Raw genomic sequence first — 22,621 nt, 5'->3', positions numbered from 1 at the left:
GGCCATAGGTTACAGCTGACTCTGCAAGAATTCTCCAAGCATCCACCCACTTATGACACTTTTCTGTTACGTTTCTAGTTCACGCCTCTGTGCACACCCATATTCACGCCTTTTTGCTACGCACATGTGTTCTTATCATATACATTTCACTTGTCACGCCTACTGTATTCAATGCTATTGTGTCATTTTGCTATATATGTCATGTACTGTGAATAATTCGTTGACATCTTTCCTGACATCTTTTCCTGCCATCATTGCATACCCGAACCCTTGTATTGATGGACAAGATCTCCATTGACTCGAGTCATTTAGTCATTCTTTATGATTAAAGCCCTTATGACTCAGACACCACGGACTCTGCCTCTCATTTGATCGAGCTATTCTTATGTAAATTATATGGCAAAAAGAGTATACGGTAAATTATTTACCACATGGGGGCTGATTTGAATGCCCCAATCCTTAAAGGTGGTATAATGATTTAGTACTCTTTGCGCTGTAGCCGCTGATTTCCATAGTGCCCTTGTTGTTTCCAGATTTTCAGGATTATCTGCGGGGAGGAACATAATTGTAAGCAAATCTGAAGTATTCAGGTCATTCAAGGTGGGGATTGCCCAAAGTAATTTTAGTATATTCCCATGGTTCAGCAGGTCATGGCGACCTTTCGTAATGTACTCTGGTTTGAGCAATGTATAGCTCTGATGCAGCATCTGAACATTTGAAGGATGTGCTATGCTTTCCTGGATCACTGGTTGGTAGACAACAGTATTTTGCTGTGATGGCTGGTAAGTTACCATCTGGTTTTGTTGCACAGCTACACATAGATCGTTGGGGCCGCTTCCCGTGAGTGTTGTCGAGATTACGGTTCCCGGAGGTATCAGTGCTTGCCCCGGGAGAGCGGACTGCAATAGTTGGTATGGGGCTATCCTCGCTTGAGTTTCCTCTGAAAGGAGTGCCATTGCCTGGGATGTAAGGCGCTTTCTCTTTGCTGGTTCATAATGTCCAACTGGAGCACATGTTGTTCCCGGTTGGATCTGATCATGCCTGGGGAAGGGGAGCGGAGTCAGCTGGTCGGGGGTTGTCCTTGCGTGATTCCCCTCTGATACGGATGCCGCTCTCAGTGACGTGCCAGTCTTCTTCTCCCCCATTGCTTCATTGCCTACTGGGTGGGTGGTAGTATTTAGCCCAGTTGCCTGACCGGTACTCATATGGGAAGGTTTCACATCATGGGTTTTTAATTCAGATTGCTTAGGCCAACCGGCGTAACTATGTGTCTCGCAACTAGTGTTTTGAAGCCGAGGGCCAGAACCAGTTGTATTGGTTGTTTTCCATTTGCTGGACCTGGGTTTATTTCTTCTTGTTGAAAAAGGACTTCCTTTGGTCCTATTGGCTTGCCATCTAAGTTAAGGGGTGATGCTGTGTCAGGCTGAAAGCCTGTGAGGGTCGTTTTTCCTTGCCTGCAATCCTCTTTGCGGGCAGTAGTTACGTTTGGGCTATGTTTGATGAAGATTGGATAAGACTGTGCTTGCTTGAGTGGCAGCGATTTCTGGTTACGTCCTTTTCTTTTCAGCTAGCAGCATTGTTTTACGTTCAGTGTAGTCACTCCTGTGATAACCGTTACTGCCTTTGGAGAGTCGCCGCTACTGTTCGAAGCGCTTCCACTTTGCAGTATGCCAGTTGCGAATTGTTTGCTGGATTCCTCTGTGTTTGTTTCTGCTCTCGAGAGTACATTGTTAACATTAGTGGGGCTGTTGGCCCTGAGAATGCTGGGTGATTTTTCCTTCAGCTCATTTAGCATGGTAGAGAGCATTGCCGGGAGGGTTGAAAGCTTGTCCACAAATTCACTACACCCGCATTGGAGATATGATGATGTCTGTGCCCTTCTTATTAAAGAGTTGAGATCCCCCAGTTTTTCATCAATCCCTGATGTGAACACTGCCAGTGTGTTTAGTAAAGTGAGCTGTATGCCCATTTTATCAGATTGACATTTTAGGGGCTCCACTGACAGTTGCATAGTTTTTAGGAGGGAGACCCAGACGCCTCCATCTTGCATATTTGGGTCCCCCTGCCCCTTGGAACCCCGTTTCCTCATCCCTCCCGACGGCTGAGAGTCTGCTACTTGAATCTGCGAGTAGTTCAGCTTCGGCGGGAGAGGGTCCTGATTTTGGACTGGGGAGTATGCTGCCAACATGTCCTCCCATTCCTGAGTTTCTAAGTATGACAGAGCAGTCCTATCTCCCACCTGTCTTAGTGGGTTTAAGTTAACTGGTGGGGGTGTGGGCTTCTGGGTGACTTGGCTGGTGGAGCTAACGTTACCTTCATCGCCGCGAAGTAAAAGTCCTTTCATCGTTGTGATCCTTCGAGGTCTCATAGGTAGTGGCCACCCCTTTGGTGGCCCCGGGGGAGACCTGATTAGTCAGCTTGTTTTCTAGACTAGAAACTGCAGAGCTCGTCTGCTTTCTTGTGTTGGCATGTGGATTTATTCCAAATTGCTGGCCTTCGTCACTTGGGGCCTGAGTGGGTTCAGGAATTTCTGCTAATATAGGTAAGGTTGTTGCCAGTGTGGTGCGGCTTGCAGATGGTAAGTGCTGTTTTATTGATTTGTATTGGTGGCTGCGACTCCTTGGGGTCTGGTGCATTTGTTAATGCCTCAGGTTCACTTTGGGTTGGACCCGTAGGTTTTGCGTCTCCTATAGATTGTGTACGCTGCACAGTGCGATGCTCCAGAGGGCTGGCTAAGAAAATGGGTGTTGGGGTCCTAATTTTATAGTAGTTTGGTAATTTCTCTGTGCTGGATTTGGTGGATGGCCCTTCCTTTGTAGGGGAAGTTGTATTAACGAACAGAGCAGTTGTTGAATGGAATGAAGGGGTCTCCAACTTGTCTGGCACAACGTAATTATAAGCTTGATTATGCACTTGTGCAGTAGTTTGCTGCTTCTGTTGGGTTTGTATTGTTGACTGCCCTTGCAGTGGTGCTGGATCAGATACTAGTTCTGGTAATAAGGGTGTCTGGAGGCCTTTCTCCATGTTGGTACTGGAGTACAGGGCTGCCACTACATCCTTTAGGAAGTTGAATTTTGTAAAAATGTTTGGTTGAACCTGTGGCCGTTTACGCTTCACACTGTGTAACTCTCCTATACTTGGATCGTTTGCTATTGAAATTACAACCGATTCCTCATTACTTTGGTCGGAGAGGGCCAAAGAGGGGTCTGCTTTCTCCTTTTTTCTCCGCGCTGCAGTCTTCTGGCTGGTCACCCGAACCTGACCAGACCTCATGATGAGTAGACAGACGTGAAGGGGTGAAGACAACTGCCTTGTCTAATCAGGTGAGGGGTGGAATGTAAAGTTGTGCTTTTAGGTTAAGGGTGCTGTTGCGCTTTTGAGTTGTTGCATATGCCAGCCCAGCTGATCTCTGTAGCCAATGTGCCCCCAAATGCCCAGAGCTCTTGAACTACCCCTCCTCTTGCTGCTGTTGTGGATTCAGAAGAGACAGTTGGGATTTTTTTTCCTCTGGCTTTTCCCCCACAAGTCTTGCTCTTTGCTCCTTAAACCAACCCCCCAAGCCTCCACTGTCTCCGCAGATTAGTGTATTCTTGAGGGCAGTGGGTCTGTAGAGCAGCGAGTGGGGCACACGCGGCAGAGCGCAGGCTTCTCCCGACCTAGTCAGGCCGCCTCAATTAAATCTGCCACGGGCACACACTTACCGGCCGCCAGCTAATGACGGCTGCGCTCACCCAGCCCTGGCCTAGCTTGTGCTCTTGATCCCAAGGGAGAGTCCTGACTTATGTCAAATGTGAGGCTGGGAGGCTCCACTGCCCACCCCCCCGACTGAAGAACAGCAAAGGCCCCCGGTGATTGCCCTGGCTGTTCACCTCTCAGCTGCCAGCGCGCCACGGGGGACTGGGGACTGAAGCTGCTGGACACTGGACACTGGCAAGAGCAGCCGGAAGCGGGCTGGCAGCTAGCGGGTGATTAGCAACCCACCTTTCACCACGACACGTCGCAGGACTTCTGGCCCGAACTGCTGCTTCACTCCTCCTTCATACAGCTCACGGTCGGCGCTCGCCCCCGCTGTGTGGTCCCTCTGTTAGATCAGCACAGGGCGCAGGGCTCAGAGCCCCGATCACGCTCCTGCTCCCGCCGCAGAGCCTGCTCAGACCCCCACAGGACCCACAGAACCAAAAAGCTACCGTAGCCGCCGCCACCTCTCTCCTGCTTGCTTGCGACTCCCAGGTTCAGTCTCGATCTCCCTCATTTGTAGCTCTCTGCTGCTCTCTGATGGCTGGAGGAAGGTAATCAGCAGAACACCGAGCTCTCGAATCCCATTTTAAATATGGACCTTTTTAAATATGGATCATTTTAAAAATGGATTTATTTCTTCTTTTTGTATGTACTGCAATGGTTTTAAGTAACTATGCCAATAAAGTTTCACCCTCCATGGGGAACATCTTTAACTCCCTTGGAGACTTATGGCAGGTTTTTGTAAACATTTCCTGGGGTTTGCTGTGTTCCTTGTAATCCCTAGACACATCAGGCACACACTGGTTGTGAATCTGTGTTTCCAGGGGTACTACAAGAAAAGAAAAATGTGCACAATAGCCCCTGCCGGTGGCTTTATAGGGTGCCCCAAACTCCAATCCATAAATATATTGGCAGCTTTTTTTCCCATGCAGCCCCTTGCCGCATGTCCATTTTTCTTTCTGTAGTTTTAGCTGAGTGTCCTGGTCCCACCTGGGATACCTACAACTATCTTGGGTTCGTTGGAGGCTGTGAGAGGGTGCCCCAAGTGGCCGCTGCCTCGCCGGCCCTTTGCGCACACCACCTCTCTCCTGGCACCATATGAGAGCTTGTAAAAAGTCTTTCTGCCCCCACCAGGCTGGACCGTTTGCTGCTCACAGCCACGGAAGAATGCTTGCAACATTCTCTGCCGATGAACAGCATAAGTAAAGAAGTGTGAGGCTGGAATACCCGACCCCTCAAACATGGGCATGAGGGGCGGCATCGCAGCTGGCCCTCAGATGTCTTCTCCATGCTTGACACAAGGGATGTGGTCCCCAAGATGCTGTGCAGGGTCTTAGGGGATGGGACCAAATGTTAATAATGTATTATATGAAACTGCGTCAGCCCCCTTGCCCTGGCTCACCACAGTGGTAATTTCTTGAATGGCTATACAGCTCCACGGACTTCATTCTTTACTCAGTCCTTGAAGGACCAAGCTGTATCTATGTCCCTTTGGACCAATAATTTGTTGGTGAGCTTTTTGTTTTGCTCCTGGTGGCAAGTTCTAGCCATCAAGAGCATCCGTCTGATGTGTCCTGTTCTCAAAAGGTGACTTTTGTGGGAAGCTGAGATTTCTGGCTCCCTGCACCGGTCTTCTCTTTTGCTTGGTGTAGGAGAGTAGGGTCTGCTTCCTATGGTTACCCCCACATTTTGCTGTGATTCTCTGGTTTTTCGACTTTGGTATGGCTGTGGTCCTGCTAATCATGCCCACAGCCTAGCTGTTCTCTCTCTAAATTGATACCATGTACTTTAGGTACATACCAGATTGGTTACTGGGTCACCCTTGTGAGCCCCTGTATAGTGTACCCTAGGTACCCAGGGCATAGGTACACCCTAGGCCTACCAGGGGCTGCAGCATATATTGTGCCACCCCTGGTTTGTCTTCCTAACTGACACCACAGGTCTGTTCTTACAGCCTGGTTAAGGGGGTGTCAACACCCCTTACTTAGATATATCATACCTCTATCTATATAGATACATAGACACATATACACCTATAAGCCACTCCTAAGGCAGACCTCGACAATCCTGGAGGTAGAGTGTTTGGTTTTATGTGAGAGGGTGCCCTAGCATGAGGTGAGCCCCTCTGCAGCTTTCGGAACCATCTCCTTATAGCTGTTCTATGATATAGCCATACCATATACTCTTAAGTGCATTATAATCCTCACGGTTAATGCTAACTTTGGTTTTGCTTTATCAAAACATGTTGTATAATGTGCCAAACACTATGGAATACTACCCACCCCTGCCAGTTCTGGCAGCGGGGGTAGCATTCCACCCTTCTAGAGGAAGAAGACATGTAGTTACTGTTAAACCCGGTTAAAGTTAAACAGAGCCCCAGCAACACAAAATGGATGCTGCTGCCACAGACCCAAGTCTGCCCTCCTGCTGCTGGACGAAACTCCGGCAGAGGAGGCCTGGACAATAGGTTTCCTGTCCAGGGCGGGGCACCTCCCCAGACAGGCTTTAGTGTATTGGGGCAGGGAGTCTCTTCGGAGTCGGAGGTTTGAGTACTTGCGCTGCCTCTAATGTGAGAAGTTAGCCTGGCATGTGATGTCCACTAGTTCTAGTGGGCACCTTGCACGAGTCTAATCGACCCTTATTGATGGTGGGTGTAAAGTCAACCCTATAGAAAGCTATCCTAGGGGTAGCAATGGCGAGTAGTCTTCAGGCTAAGACTTCAGAGAGCGAATTAAGCTAGTTGTTTTACCAATTCTAATCCCTTGAGTACCAAATGAAAGCACACCACACAAGGTATATATCAAATATATATGTATTTATTCTAAACACAACCCATTTGCACTATTTATGAGGTCAGAGGTAAAAGTACAATACAAGGAACTCAATTAGCATACAATAAGTTGCACAGTATACGTTATGCCCTAGGGGCCTCACAAACCATATACTAAAATAGTGGTATAAGAACCACGTCTGAAATAGAAAGCAGGCCTAGGGCCTGTGGAATCGCTGGGGCTTCTAGGAACAACCAAGGGTTAGGATGTAGGAGGCCCACGGGAGACGCGTGCGGTGTCTAAACACATCTGCGGGTTACCATTGACTTTCTATGGGAAACGAACAAGTTACAAATTTACAATTTAAGGACACTTCTAAATGAACTACGATGGAACCCTTTTAGACTTGGACACTAGGAGGGTCAATACCCTCGAGACTACCAGAGTACTTGTGTAACCTCAACCACGGAAGCCCGGGTGCATAAGTGTCTTTTGGTGTTGGGTTTCGTCGTTGATTTCAATGGAGATCTGCAAAGAAGTGCTGCAGGCGACCAGAGGAAAAGTTTCCGGGTGGATCCACGGGTGAATCGGAGATCTGAAGAACCTGAAAGCCGAAGGGACAGAGTCTAGGTCACTTGCCAGTGACCAGGATGGCGATGTAAAGCTGCCAGCCAATGTCGGGTGATTTCAGGTGAAAAGGTGAAGTTTGTCTCTTCAGCCACGAGGTCCAGGAGGCATCGACGATGACCAGGAGCTGGATTCAAGCTGTCCCACAGAGGATCTAGTTGACTGCGGTGTCGGTATCCGGATTGGACCCAACAAGACTTGGCAAAAGCAATCCACGCAAGATGTCGAGATCAGCTTCGGTGCAGACCAGCAAGGTCTGTGGAACTTCTCTTTTGGGGAGAAGAGAGGGCAAGCGTGGAGCAACCAGGTAAGCAAAGTAGTTTCAAGTTTGGTCTTCGTGGCGGCTCGCTAGCCAATGGACTAGGAACCGCGAAGACGATTCGAGCGGAAATGCACAAAGCTGGCCCACGGGACACTCGTGGAGTGTGGGCCTCTGAGCTTCAGTGCAAAAGGTGCTCGGGCTGGGGCTTCAAGCACCCCAATGCACAACTTTGGGATACCACAGGAAGTCGGTACAGGTAGCAAATATCCAGGAGTTCCAGTCCCATGTCTCTCGTGTCCGCCACGGGTCTCAGCTTTGCTGTGAGCGAAGGTCGGGGTCAGCGATGTCTGGAAGTCTGTGTCCTATGTCGCAGATTCTTCGGGATCCGGCGGGAGCCTCAAAAATGCAGACCGACAAAGATGCTGTTGGTGCCTGTTTGAACAGGGTGGTCACTCCTTGACCACAAGGGAGATTTGTTCCATCTTCCAGTCGAAATGGAATGTTGAAGGTCCAGGATATATGTTGCAGAGTTTCATCCAGGGTAATCTAAAATCCTAGTGACTGGGGTTCTATACTTATAATAAGTTTAGGGGTTGGACTAACTCTAAGGCCCCTCTTGTGGGTGGACCTATGGAGGGGGTGGTTATACCACTTTCCCTTTGTCCAGTTTAGCGCCAGAGGTGGGGCAGAGTTTGAACTGGGAAATGCATGGAGAACCTTGGGTGCCCCAGGCAGTGTCTGGAAAGCATTCACTGAATGCAGCCCTCCCTGCCCCAATACACTAAAGCCTGTCTGGGGAGGTGCCAGCACCACCCTGGACAGGAAACCTATTGTCCAGGCCTCCCCTGCCGGAGTTTCGTCCGGCAGTAGGAGAGCAGACTCGTGTCTGTGGCAGCAGCAATTATTTTGTGATGCTGGGGCTCTGTTTAACTTTAACCGGGTTTAACAGTAACTACATGTCTTCTCCCTCTAGAAGGGTGGAATGGGAGGGGGGTTAGTATTCCAAAGTGTTTGACGCCTTACACAACATCTTTTGATAAAGCCAAACCAAAGTTAGCATTAACCGCGAGGATTATAATGCACTTAAGAGTATATGGTATGGCTATATCATAGAACAGCTATAAGGAGATGGTTCCAAAAGCTGCAGAGGGGCACCCTCTCACATAAAACCAAGCACTCTACCTCCAGAATTGTCGAGGTCTGCCTTAGGAGCGGCCTATAGGTGTATATGTGCCTATGTATGTATATAGATATAGGTATACTATATCTAAGTAAGGGGTGTTGACACCACCTTAACCAGGCTGTAAGAACAGACCTGTGGTGTCAGTTTGGAAGACAAACCAGGGGTGGCACAATATATGCTGCAGCCCCGGGTAGGCCTAGGGTGCACCTATGCCCTGGGTACCTAGGGTACACTATACAGGGGCTCGCAAGGGTAACCCAGTAACCAATCTGGTATGTACCTAAAGTACATGGTATCAATTTAGAGAGAGAAAATCTAGGCTGCAGGCCTGATTAGCAGGACCACAGCCAGACTAAAGCCGAAAAACCAGAGAATCACAGCAAAAAGGTGGGGGGGGGGTAACCATAGGAAGTAGACCCTACTCTTCTACACTTGGTTCCTGGTACTCCTCACCCAGTTTGGTCATCTTGTGCAGCCCTTCCACAACCAGCCAGCAGGACACCCTCCTGCCTGCATTCCCCAGCCATAAGAGCCTCCTGCTGTCTTGTAGGGCATCTGTGTGGGGTACTGGAGTTTAGGCTTTTTCCCCAACTGGTCTTCATGGGGTATAAAGGGGCCAGTGTTGCTGTCTCTGGAGAGACCTATCCTGGTCCTACAGGTCAGCTGGAGTCAAAGTATTTAGTCAATCTTTGCAGGGCATTAGATGTTTTCTCTTTCCAGCTGGACATCCATTCTGCTGCTGTCGGCTCCCAGGACAAGGGTCTTCACAATTGTCTCTACCTTGTGCCTGAGTGTCTTAGTGGCGGTGGACATTTTTAGGGGCCAATCAACCCTGGCTAAACCTATGAAGCCATATAATTCCTCCAGCCCTGTCCCTAGCCTCCTGCACAGCCTAAAATGGGGACTTTATGATTTATCTAATAACAACGCGTGTGATGGCCTCAGCTCTGCCCATAGTTGACATAATTGCCGGACTCCTTCCCGCCAAAACTTCAAAGGTGAGACCCTCCTGTGAATGCTGCAGTCTGGCCCTCCTCCCCTGTTCGAATGGGCCTCTTCTAGCCCTGGTGCTGTGTGACAAGTTAATTATCAGCTGCAGATTTCCTCTCCACTCCTTCCTTTCCCAGAAGCAGAGTCAGTCGCTCATGATTGCTCTTTTAGTGTGTAGAGGCCCTTGCTCCTGCTTTTATTGACTTTCCCGGTACAGGGGGCAGGGTTAAGGAAACTGAGCATGAACTGGTATTGAGCCATATGATAAACCCGGAAGTCCTATAAAATGTGGATGTGTGTTTTTGTGAACTGAAACTTCAAACTCTGTGTGCATGTTTTAACCCAGTTTGATACCTCGTGGACTTTGTAGGCCTACGTGGAGTGAAACTGTACTTCTGGGCAGATTTTGCATAAATGTATAATACAGTGAAAGCACTACAGATTTTCCAGTAACAATCACAATCGTACACTATGAATACCTGTTCAATTAAAATTCCTACTCCAGGTCAGTACCAATCCTTCCAGAGTCCCACATGTAATCAGACGATCGTCTCTTATACTAGCTGTAAAGAAACAGCGTATCTTAAAATGCAGACACTGGTAGTATGCACAATAAGTCCAATTTCCATGATTTTGACATGAGTGAGAATTAGGTACTGTGATTCACTCGCAGTAAAACAAAATGGGTAGTCGAAAGCAAAAAATCCAGGTAACGAAATAGGCGGAACTCATTTGCTACGCACTCCACAACCCACTGAGAAATATTTGAGTGAGATGTGTTTCAGGCAGTGGTAGAAGTGGGGGGTGTCGGAAGGGCACGGCGTGCCCCTACTTTTTACATTTATAACAGACCGTTCCCCAACTTTTTTATTTTTAAAATGCGTCCCACGACGGCAGGGATGGTCTGGACTTAAAAATATGATGTGATCATCCAGCCCTGTGGGCGCACATTGAGGAAGGTCTCTGCAGTGCCCTCGACCTCCTCCCCCTTTCCCTCTGGACAGGGGCCTGCGCAGCAACTCTGTAGGAGCGATCAATCAGCAGCGAAAACGGCTTCCTTTGATGGCCCCGCTGCTACAGTGTGATTTAATCCTCATTTAGTGACGAGGCCCCCTGCCTGCCCCCATTGTGACCAATACAATGGTCTCATCAGGATGCTTTGGCGGCCCCACCCTTGACCTCATCTGCGCTTTATTTTCAGGCTCACCCAGACTGACTCCACAAGGAAATGAAGAGCACTCCACTGTGGAATGCGTGGCAGTCTGTGCCCAAACATGCTTAAAAAAAATAATTGTATAAAACATTTAATGTCTTATCAGCTGTTGTCCTTATTTTATTTGATCAAATGTGTAATGCTGCTCTGTCTGGGTTCAGGGATGTGGACTTTTTAAAAATACTGTTTACTTGTTTAAGGATATGACATAAAAGCAGCCCGAGGTGTCCAGTTCTGTGACACCCGAGCACCCAAGCCCCTTCTGGACCCCATCAAGGGTCAAACAGTGAAGACAAATAGGCTCAGGCACCAAAGCAGCACTGGCGTAATGGGCATCGGGCAGAGGCTGGAGGGGTGGGAGACTGGTTTTGTTACCGGGGGCTGCAAAACCGGCCCCCGGCAACAAAACTAGCATGACTTTACAGCACAATGACTCACTTCTCACTCTCAAAAACAAATAAATCACTGCAGAGTTCCTTGTAAACCCAGCAGTTTTCAGGCAAAATCAAGATTGAGACCTTGGATGGTTGATCTTCCTGTTGGAGAGAGATCGGAATATTGACTACTGCAAGTTTTGACTCATCTACCGTAGCGCCGAGGGTTAATATGCCTGCTACAAAGAGCGTGTAGCATGCAATGACAGAACTCTAATGTGCAGAGCTCAGTGGATTTCTGCTTTTGTTAATGAGGTCCATTAGTTACTTGCGGTGCATAACTTACAATCGCAATAAATCTAGCACCTTGAGCTACGACACCATCAAAAAGCTGCATGCAAACTGCATGTTGCAGGCTGGAAGTTATGTTTTTTCCCCCAGTCTTTCATTATCCGAATACTGCTAAAATGAGTTTGTTGGGTAGGAATACATTCTCATTAGTAAATCCAACCACCGTGTTACATTTTGAATCGTGGGTTTGTGCTTCTCCAGATCTTTACAAATGCCTACCAGAATGGATGGCATGTGAATCCTAAACCTTGTAGTATCTTTTGTCTTGCATAAAAATTTTAAACGTTGATTTATACAGGTATGATTAATTGTCTCTATATGTGTACATGATAAAAAAGTGCTCCAAGTCCCTACACTGGTATGAGAGGTGCTACAAAACAAATGAAATACATGTGAGAGGGGCTAAGGAGAAATATGGGGCAGTGTTTGGGGCTGATAGTGAGGAAAGAGTCCAAACAAGATTGTCGTATCATTTACTATGCTCTAAATGCTAATAAAACCCGGTGTTTGTAAAGCGTGAACTAATCACCCCTAAGGGCCTCAAGGTGCTGGGGGCCGTTGGGAAGATTAAGCAAGCTATTGCCCAGAGTGACATGGTGCTGGACTGAGCTGGTGCTGGAGATCAAACCGTGAGCCCAGTGCTCCGGTGTCAGCCGCCCTTGCTGCTGCGCCACACCTCTAATACAATTGAAAATATAGTAAAATGTTTTGTAGAATGCACCATTTATGTAATTTTTTCCAAACTTTTCTTGGGCAGAGAACACCCTCTCCCCATATACCCTTTGTAGTGGTCAGGCTTGCTTTCTACATTTGTTCGCAACACATCGTACAGGGGATGGACAAAATTTGCCAGGGCTGCTTTGGGTTTCCAGTTCGGCCCTGTCTGACACCAAATTAAAAGTGCCACATTTAGCAAATGAGATATCTAAACAAGCATTGGCAAAACCAATTGGTCTTGCTTATGGGACCTCTTTGGTTTGTGAAGTATTTTGAGTGACTTTTTACAGTATCACTAACATACTATTGTGTCACCAAGAAAAATAAAGTTGGATGCATCCTTCACTTCCCGAATGAAAATATAATTTTGCCTTTTACTCTCAGGCTCCCCCACGTTTTTTGTGGGTAGGAGAGTTAGCCAAGCCAGACAGTTCAAAAGGTATCCTTTGCAGGACCCTCGAATGCATAATGTCGATGTTTGAGCAGTTGGCTGGCTGTCATAAATGTGGAGGAGCCCTTGTAGGTTTCTGTGAGTCATATCAAATTTCCCTGAGGAGTCCCTTTATCTTCTGAGCCCTGCTCAACCCCTTCCTTGCTGTCCACGAGTGCAACAAAGGCTCACCTGTGTAGAGGAAGAGACCTGTATTCATGTCCTTAATGTTTGAGGCAAAAAACACTCATTTATTTCTGAAAAATGAGGGTAAAAAAGTTAAGGTAACTATGTTATTATTGTTTATATTTCGCATGCTTTACATATCTTGCATTGCCTATGAGTGTTTGCTTTTTCCATGATGTTGTTACTTTTTTCAGGCAGTGCATAATTTGAATTGAGTCACATCCTGGAGTTTATAACGGGTCACAATTGGGTTGTGCCTGAAGGCAGTGGAAGTTTCTCTCAGTGGGGCAGAAAGATGTTCGGGGGGTACCGGATGTGGCACTATGGCTAGAGCTTCTGAATTCGGAACCGAGGAACCAGGATCAGGCTTCATGACCAGTCCATCAGACCACTCTCCTGAGGGAGTACATTCCCCAACTAGATCTTAGACGTCACTAGACCATAGAAGCCCTGGTGTCTTAGCACTAGCAGGTGGACTCTACCGATGGCCAGTGAGGGTTAACATTGAAGCCCTGTCCACCACAATCCATACTAAAGTTCACCTCCACCCTTGTGGACAGGCCTAAGAAGCAGCACACCCTGGATCAACAGTGACTTTGTCACTGAGGTCACAGGACTCAGGACCCTTGAGGCCAGTCTGCCTCATCCATTAGTGCCTCCATTGGCCTTGTTCCAGCAGTAGTAGTGCAACTCACCAGGGATCGGCAATGAAGGAATGGCATGCACACCAAACTAAGGAACATATTTACGAGGAACATGCAGCAACGGAGGGCAAAATGCTGTTGCAGTGTTGACTAAATTATGCAGCAAAGAAAGGCTGCAGCGTAATGTAGTACATTTTCTGATACTTTATTATTTTGACATTTTTACACATACTAAGAGTCTCTTCAAAGCTATCCCCTCGTTTAATACCAGTTTAACATACAAGTGCAACAGTGAGAACAGTGACCTTTGTTAAGGTCACTCCACTTCACAGCAACACAAGTCACACTGTTTTGATCTGTTTGAGCTTCAAACGAATGTTTTGTTAAAACCATCAGATTATGCATCAGATGATGTATTATGTGGCAACTATGGCAGAACTATAATTATGTGAAAAACATTTGCAAACTAGGATATGTTGCCATTCATGTTTGCAATTCTCTCATGCAGTCTCTGTTGGGTGGTATTTCTAGACACCTACAGTGCTGGTGGAGAGACCGAGGATGAAGGTGTCTAATAGTGATTGCAGAGGATAGTAGTCTGAAGGGGAGAAAATAACTGTTTGAGATAATCCAAGGACCACTACCTATTTCTGACTCTACCAATGTTTGAGTCTCATTGCTAACTAACTTGAGTAGTAATTATCCAAACTACTAATATAGTAGTTGTATCTCATTCATCTGATATTGCTAAAAGCAAATGTAAAACCAACAGGTCTGGGTTGTTTTAGGTGTATATATTCATTTTTGAGTGCTATTTCTAGATACAATAAGAGGAAACGAAGAGGCATCTAATGCTGGCTTCATGACATGTTGCGTGAAGCATATAAAAAATGTAGAACTACAATTTTGCACTCACAAAGGGGCACAAAATGATGTAATCAACAGTACTCCCCAATACATGGGGCCTCCTGTCATAGAATTTAAACCACATTTTTTGTTCAGAAAATGGTTAGAAAAATGAGTACTAATGAAAGAAGCTGCATGGCTCGGAGACAAATGGCTTCTGGTTTTAATAAGAAGCGTAGTTGGGACACGTAAATATATTTTAATGTCAATTACTCATATACTAAACCTCAAATAAATGTGTATCAATTGGTTGTATCAAATAATGTTATAAGGTGTAACTGGTCAGTGAAATCCCAAACATACTAACAATTAGAATGTTATGCTCTTTCTAGCCACAGCTCTGCCTCCGCCCATTGGCCCAATCCTCTGGGTATTCCCGCCACCTGATGCTCCGCCCAGTGTTCCCCTACTATTTTTCCCCACTTCGACCACTGGTTTCAGGTAACGATCAGTTGCATGAGACATTACTTCAGAGGTCTTCAATCTGTGATGCGCGACCCCCGGGGGGTGCCATGGAGTTCTGAGAAGGGGGACATTCATTCCCCAGCCTCACTTGTGCCTGGATTCCAAAACATTTGTTTTTGTTTTAGAAAAAGACAGCCCTCCCGGGGAGGCTAGTTTCACTTGTTAAAATACTTCAGCTGAGTCTCCTGTGCTGTGAAAAGCTTTCGTGCCTGGTTGCCTGAAAGAAATGTAAATGTGCCCTATTAGTTAATCTGCAAGTGCAAAGTGTGCCTGGGACCCCTTGAACCACTCCAACCTTTGTGATGACAAAGATTTGTTTGTTTTTGGTGGTAGGGCAAAGAGTTAACCACTGGGCTGTGAAGTACTTGCTTGTAAACCTAACTATATTTACACAGCCCTTAGTACCCCTCAGGAGGTGTTGAAGAGACTGTTCTGTATATTGGCCCTGGTATTGCTAAAATCTACATTTTGGAAGCACCATTTTATCGTGAAGCTATTTACACATTTTGTATCAGAATATCTTATACTGTGTGTAATTCAAGTGTAAAATAATGACTTGCATAGTCACAGGTCTTTCCGTCACAGGCTGTGACCTCATAGCACTAAACATTCACAAGTCACTATTCTCCACTGCACCAACCAAGATGTAATTTTGTGACTCCTTGGTTACACACAGACCTTTGTAGTGCATTAACTAATAGTGTTAGAACTCATAATGTATTACAGTCGGGGTTTGAAAAATACACACGACCGCTTGCAGTTGCGAGTCAGATTCATTCAGGACGATATATTTTTAGGTCCTACCCACCCTTTCTGGTGAGTCGAAAGACAAACTGACACTTGACCTCTGCCTCTGAAAGGAGAGGAAATGTGACAAGATAGCAAGATTTAAAGGCATCTTTATTTCTCACAAAGTAAATGACCAATAAAAATGCGTTTAAATCTTGCTAACTTGTCACATTTGCTCTGCTTTCAGCTTCGAAGGTCAAGTGCATTTCAGTTAGGTCGAGGAGATTTTGTAGATTACTAGACCTGCAGGTCTAGTGCAATTTTTATGATTTTCCAAGCCCTGACAGTGCACAACTTTTTTTGTTTATTTTTTAATTTACCCTGCCCAATATTTTATATGTATGTACCTGATGGCGAAAAACCTAACAAATGTACAAAATATTTTGGAACTTATTTATGAGAGGGTAGCGCCACCAGAGCATCTCTTTTTTTGATGCTTCAGCGGCGCAAGGGTCTCAACCTTACCTATGAAGTGGCGCAAAGTCACCCCGCGTAGCTTTCCATGGCCTCATAGAGATGGAGTAGGACGAAGCAGCGCAGGTCACTGTGTTGCTTTACTCTGCATCAAGGAGGGGTTCCATAGGCGTTGAGTTGGCGTTACCTCGCAACATCCATTGATTTTGCTGCTGCCCCATATTTACAAAATCACGCAAACCTGGGGCAGTGGCAAAAACGTACGCGTCGCCAGTGGAGCCGTAACGAGGAGAAATGTTTTAATTTCTCCTTGTTTTTTCCTCTTTCCATGTGTGCTGCATTCTGCAGCTCACGTAGAAAGAGGAACGCACCTCTTAAGGTTGTTTTTGTGAAGGAAGGTGCCCCGGGCATTTGGTTTACCGGATGGGGCAGAGGGTCAGAGCCCGCACGGCTACACTGAGTCCTGGATGAGAGAGTTACTTCCCCCAGGCTTACTCTCTCCACAATTAGTAGTTGAGCTTACCCATAGGGTAACCGCCCGTAAGCCTCTTTCAGGAGCTGGCCTGCACCCTTTCTTGTTTCGCAGGCTGCACATCCGGGATCGTAACGCGATATTAAGGAAAGTGGGGAAGCACCCTGGTCTCCTTCTTACCCGACAACACTGCTCAAGTGCAGAAGAGGTGCGCCACCTTTGGGGCAGTTAAACATCAACTAAGAGTTCTTGATTTTTGGTACTATCTACTTTTTCCAGCTCGCCTACAGGTCATCTGAAATGGCAACACCCGATTCTTCGACTCTCCATCGGAGGCCTGGTATTGGCTGGAAGAAAATGGACTGGCGACTGCACCCATGCCCCCGGATGACTTCCAGATGTGAAAAAGGGCCCGGCGTAACATTCAGAGAGGTAGGGGAAGAGACGCGCAACAGAGGGCATCCCCTGTATCTGCCCCGGACCCTGAGCATATTAGGTGGGAGCGCCATGAGGCACTACAAGTGGCAGCAGCCCTCCAACCTACGAGACCATCACCATCCGCTGGCTCCATGGCACCTCCATTGAGGTCTTATGGGGATGCTGGCTCTGCACTGGAGTGGTTGGCGGACGCTAGCTCACCTCACCTACTGACCATCACACCTCCGACATCATATTAAATTATTTGACATGCATATGTAATACATATGTGGACCCGCTTATAGCCAGATCACATGTAATGTTGCAGTATCACTGAACCAGTCCTCACACCTGCTTCCGGCACCTCATGTTTCATACCTATGTCGTGCCAGGCATATGCGATGCTTCGGCTTAATTCCACCTCATGATGTTACTTTTGCGGGGAATGGACCACACAGACTAATTCCTACTCTACACGCCTGTTTGGAGTTATTCTTTGACAGCAAGTTAATTGCCACAGTTAGGCACAACTGTTTGGGTTAACCCCCGCTTGAGGTTCGCTCTCATGAAGTTACATATCTTATTGGTTTCACAATTGTTTTTCCCTGTAGAGTTATCGCCTTATCAAGAGACATGTTGCTGTTGCGCAGACACCTGTAGTGTAAATCAGCTACAGTTTGGCAGATTCACATTGCCCTCTTGACTAGTCTTAACGCCATAACCTGGAATGTGAGGGGTATACATACTCCTGCTGGGAGGTACTCCATATATGCATACTTACAACGTAGAGCAGCTAACATCGCCTTACTACAGGACACACTTGACGAACCTAGAGACTGCCCGGCTGCGCCGCCGCTCGCGTGGGCAGGTGTACAGCACTAATTACTCAACCCTAGCTAGAGGGGTGTTAATCTGGGTGAAGGTGGGGGTCCCTGGGGAGGAGGAGTTGATGGTGATGGACCCTGCTGGACGCTATGTTTTACTCAAGGGTACGCTTATTGGGCAACCCATTCTCCTAGGCTCTATTTATGCCACGGATAAGAGCACCTTTCTTTGTAGCGTATCAGCACTCCCACCCCGCTGAATAGATGTCCCATGGCTTTTGGGGGGAGAATTTAATTTGGTCTTGGACGTCTCACTCGATTGCTCCTTCCCTCCCCTAAACCGCTCCACAGCCTCTTCAAAAGCACATTCCCTGAGCTCCTGGATGGGGCACTGGCCATTGACAGATGTCTGGCCACGAGTGCTGAGACTCCCATCAGGACTGTTGCACCACCTACACGAGCGGAGACTCTCAGGATTGCCGGCCTCTGCCACGAGTGCAGAGACGCCGTCAGGACTGCGATCCTCAGACACAAGTGCGGAGACTCCGTCAGGACTGCGATCCTCAGACACAAGTGCGGAGACTCCGTCAGGACTGCGATCCTCAGACACAAGTGCGGAGACTCCGTCAGGACTGCGGGCCTCAGACATGAGTGAGGAGACTACGTCAGGACACCAGGGCCTCCACCATGAGAGCGAAGACTTCGTCAGGACATCGGGCCTCAGACACGAGTGCAGAGACTCCGTCAGGACTGCGGGCCTCAGACACTAGTGCGGAGACTCCGTCAGGACTGCGGGGTCTCGGCCAAAAGTGCAGAGACTCCATCAGGATTGTGGGGCTTCCACCATGAGTGTGGAGACTCCGTCAGGACTGCGGGCCTCCCCATCAGTAGGGAGGCTCTTTGTGAAATCACATTGTAAGTATTTCAATACTAGCACCATACCAAGGTCTGAGCAGTCCCCCGTGGGCCCTCTTCCTCGTTTCTTCCTCCGGCCTAACCACCATTTTCCTGCAGACCTATGTGTGTGGACCCACAGGTGTTGCCTGCACTAGCATCGTACCATTGGTCTGGGTAGTGCCCCTGGCTCCCCCGTGGGACCTCTCCTTCTCTCTTCCTCAAGCCTAGCCACAGTTTCCCTGGCAGATCTCCGTAGGTGACCCCACAGGTGCTGCCTGCACTAGCGATGTTCATCAAAGTCTAGCTTTGGCCTTGAAAGCCTTGAAAGTTCAGCTCTTCAGGCATTAATCCTCTGATCTTGTGCAAATCTCAAAAGGGCCTGCTGCCCTGCTCCAGTCTTACTCAGCCATGGCCATCATAATAATTTATGAGCCGGGCACATCTTCCCTTCTGCTGGTGACCAGCAGCTCAAACTGTGTCCTCCGCAGGTGGTGTGTTGATGCGATCACAAGCAGCAACGGCTTCTGGGTGAAGCAGCTTCTATGAGTCCCTGCTGGTAAGAGTGGAGTATCGGCGATGCTGCTGGATGGGTTCTGACCTTCATTCAAGAGTCCTCTCTCCATCTTGCATGACATCACCACTGTTCTTAAAAAGCAGGAAATCCTTTTAATACTAGCTCTGTGCTTGGGCTTTCCTCTCATCTAGGGAACACACAGCCACATCAGCAGCCGAGCTTGGGTTATAGGGTACATCCCTTGGAGGTCCCGGAAACACTATTGGTAAACCCGTAAAGCAGCAGTCTCCCTCATTTGTGTCACTGTCTACTGTACACTAGCTCAGCCCTTAAAATATAAACAGACCCTATATATTCCCAATGTAGGAGCAAAGCAGCAATACTTCAATGTTTACCTCCAGGGGAAAAAATTACAAGGTTTACATGATTACAAAGCACAGCACAGCTTACATGGGCTCAGTGTTGGGGAGCTCTTCCAACATCCAGCAGCTCAATTAGAGCCGGTGGTTGCAGGTGGGGTCCACTGGCCCTCATTTGTAGGGACGGGAACTTATTTGACCGAATCAGACTTTGACCCAGAGCAAGCGAGAGAAAAACACACGAGTTGGAAAGGAGGAAGAGAAATACAGAAAACATATAACAAAGAGAACACAGTGAAGTATGTCATGTATAATGTACATGGTTCCTTTAACTATCTGTATTCCACTTGTGGAATACTTGGTTCATTCGTTGATTCTGTTTTCCGGGCTCCTTTGCTTTATAGCTCTACTTCCTGAATAAAGCCTTCATTTTAACTACGGACTTCATTACAGAGTTTTTCCTGCATTTGCCCCTTGCTACAATTTGGTACCAGTAGTGGGGTTATTTTTCATCGATTTTCTTTCCTATGAGAAATTTCGCAGTATTTCGCATCTTGTTGGAGATTACCTGTCTGTGTTCGTTACTTCGACCCATCAGGACTCTAACTTTCCGGAAGGTTGGTCAAGGAGGAATAAAAGGGTTTATTTCCCTCTACGAACTTTGAAGATTCATTGCTTACCGTTGGTTGACTCGCACAACCTAATTTCAAGAGTCATTACTGCTGGCATTTGCACGTTCCAGCATTCGACATCCTCAGATCCCTGCTGCTCATAAATTCCAGTTTCCCTCTATTCCTTTTCCTCGTCGTACGATAAAGGAAGAGAAGGTCTGGTAGGGCATTGTCGGATGCGCACAGAGCATTTTGGGATGCGTGTTCAGGTCACGAGCATGGCGGCCATTTTGGGTAAGTCGTGAAGTTGTTTATCTTCTCCTTCCGACTTTCATCGTGCGACGCCTATATCGATGATTCGCACACCATCCTCATATATTCGGACATCGATTGGCATCATATTTTTTCAGTTTTTAGGTCTCAGACTGTGAAAGACTGCCAACATGCGCAGTCGAGCTGGCAAGACTTAATGAGATAGAGTAACTTTCACTAGCGAGGTTAAGCCCCGCCCCTCTTTTCCATTGGCTGGCATCACCGTTCATGCTAAACGGTAGCTAGCCATTGGAGAAGAGGTCCTAGTGACATTCTTCTTTCTCTTTTAGCCCCGTCCCTTTCAGACTCGGTTCCTTGACTTACTGCTGATGTAAAAGCGTTCTTATCTTCTTTATGGGTCCAGATGGCCACATAAAGAAGATAAGGAACCTTTTACGAGAGCAGGAAGTTGGGCACCCAGTCAGAAAGGGACGGGGCTAAAAGAGAAATTTCTTTCATGTTAGTGTAATCGCTTCACCCACTCTTTACTTTTAAAATGTTACAAGTAAAGCGGGGGTGCCACGATTATACCAACATGAAAGAAATAGAAAAAACATCTATTTCTTTTATTTTAGTATAACCGCGGCACCCGTGCTTTACTTGTAACATTTTAAAAGTAATGCGCGGGTGCCGCGATTATACTAAAATGAAAGTAATAGATGTTTTTTCTATTTCTTTCATTTTGCTATATTCGCGGCACCCGCGCATTACTTTTAAAATGTTACAAGTAAAGCACGGGTGCCGCGGTTATACCACAATGAAAGAAATAGAAAACACCTCTATTTCTTTCATATTAGTCTAATCGCGGCACCGGCGCTTTACTTATAACATTTAAAAAGTAATGCCCGGGTGCCGTGATTATACCAACATGAACGAAATACATGTTTTTTCTATTTCTTTCATGTTGGTATAATCGCGGCACCCATGCATTACTTTTAAAATGTTATAAGTAAAGCGGGGGTGCCGCGATTATACCAACATGAAAGAAATAGAAAAATCATCTATTTCTTTCATTTTAATATAATCACGGTGCCCGCGCTTTACTTATAACATTTTAAAAGTAATGCGCGGGTGCCGCGATTATACTAAAATGAAAGAAAAAGATGCATGCTGCCTGCATTTCAAGCCTCCACTCCCCCATGAAGTTCGGACTGTACCTGGTGCTTCAATGCTCTCAAGTCATCATGCCATGTCTGTTTGTTTAAAGTTCAACAGATGATACCCTGGGGGCGGAGGTGTTCATGGAGTCCGAGGGACCCTGACCTGAGAGATAAAGAGATGTGGTTTGACCCTGCCCAGGCCTTGGGGGGGGGGGTGTGTGTGTGTGTGTGTGGGTGTGTGTGTGTGTGTGTGTGTGTGTGTGTGTGTGTGCGCGCGCTGGGAGGAGGGGCACTGCAGCCGGGCCTCAAGGGTCAAATATTAGAACCATGCTGTGGGGGCAGGGCGCATCCATAAAACTTTGCTGGCAGGAAGAAGTCCCCTTCCTGCCCCTTCCCACCACTAGGTACATTTTACAATCTGACACCCCTCTGTGACATTCAACACCGCTGCGGCCATTAGCTCCCCTCACCCAACAGGACCCTACGCCCCCTCACCCTTCCTGCTCAAACCCCGCCCCCACTCCCCGGTACAAGTTGTCCTAGAGCTCGAGGAGAGCGGAACTGCTCCCAGTGTACAGACTTTTCGGCAGACTCAGGTGAGGACAGACAGACTGTCCCGAGGAAAGTTGGGGACCACTTTTGTCTGCGTGTTAAGACACGCTAGTTCAAAGTAAGGACAGCTGTGAGTGCCACGCACAAATGTCTTATAAATGAATACACAAAAATAAGGGGAGTGCAGGAAACACCTGCACTACTTCCTAAGGCACACCAGTAGGAGACAAGGGCTCCTTTTAGTACATTCCAGTATTAGTAATCAGGGTACAGGAACACAACTGTATCGTTTTCATTGGTAATCCATTTAGGGATGAATTTATTTTGTAGGTCACATATTACATCATAGTGACAACATAGTACAACGGTGCACGCAATTCAAAGTTCAGCAACATCCAATTGTATCGGTAATATCCCTATGCATTTCGGGACGTGGCCCTTCATCAGGGGACTATTAACAATCTGAAAGTGAAAGACTTGGTATCAGGAAGGGGAGCTAGCTG

The 22,621-nt window shown here is 47.2% G+C and overlaps 1 protein-coding gene across 1 annotated transcript in view; it reads left to right on the top strand.

The window, feature by feature from the left end:
- LOC147658876 (uncharacterized) overlaps positions 1–22,621 on the top strand; it is a 152,853-nt gene that overhangs the window by 49,363 nt on the left and 80,869 nt on the right. The gene's annotated exons all lie outside the window — the stretch shown is intronic.

The sequence above is a fragment of the Lissotriton vulgaris genome, unplaced genomic scaffold, assembly GCF_964263255.1.
Source record: "Lissotriton vulgaris unplaced genomic scaffold, aLisVul1.2 SCAFFOLD_520, whole genome shotgun sequence".
Lineage (NCBI taxonomy): Eukaryota > Metazoa > Chordata > Amphibia > Caudata > Salamandridae > Lissotriton > Lissotriton vulgaris.
The sequence above is the reverse complement of the archived record's forward strand: the minus strand, read 5'-3'. Positions and strand labels throughout refer to the sequence as shown.